This window comes from Jaculus jaculus, chromosome 9, assembly GCF_020740685.1.
Source record: "Jaculus jaculus isolate mJacJac1 chromosome 9, mJacJac1.mat.Y.cur, whole genome shotgun sequence".
NCBI lineage: Eukaryota > Metazoa > Chordata > Mammalia > Rodentia > Dipodidae > Jaculus > Jaculus jaculus.
This window is the reverse complement of record NC_059110.1, coordinates 46,307,225-46,307,893: the sequence shown is the minus strand read 5'-3', so window position 1 is coordinate 46,307,893 and position 669 is coordinate 46,307,225.

Here is a 669-nt window from a genome sequence, read left to right as displayed (position 1 = left end):
AGGGTACATCATGTCTTTGGTTAAATGACAATTTTACCAAGATAATCCGTATTTTTCATATTTCTTACATCTCCACTTTACCTTTTTTTTTTCTTTTTTACTGTTTTCTCCAAAGTGGCTTCCGTGCAGCCTTCACAGGTGTGTTGCTATATTCTGTCCTGACACTGTGATGTCAGTGTAAGATATAAACCATTTAAGCTCCCTGTTGTATCTCCTGTGACATTTTACAAATGTCACCTGCAGTCTTCCCACGTGCAATGTGGCTGTGAGGAAGGGGCTTCTCGTCAGTTCTTCTCTTTGCAGAGTTCTGCACTGTGCAGAGGCTTCGGTCTCTCTGTTCCTGGCAGCCTGCACTCCACTGTGGGGAGTCCACGCCTGACCTTTGCTGTCCATGACTCTGGACCATGTTCATCTGTCTTTACATCTCAGATATTTATCTCTATTATGTTTTTAATATTCACTAATGCCTAATATATTTCCCATGACAACTTATAGTAACTGTCAACTACATTAATATAAATAATCTGTGGGTCTTTTTCCTATTTTTCTCCATTCCTATGAGAACTCCCTCGTGAGCAATGGGTCACACCTGTAGCCCAAGCAGCTTCCTTCCCTCTGGGTCCTCAGCTGACAACATTCTGTGGGCTGTTTCCCTCTGCACCAGACAAG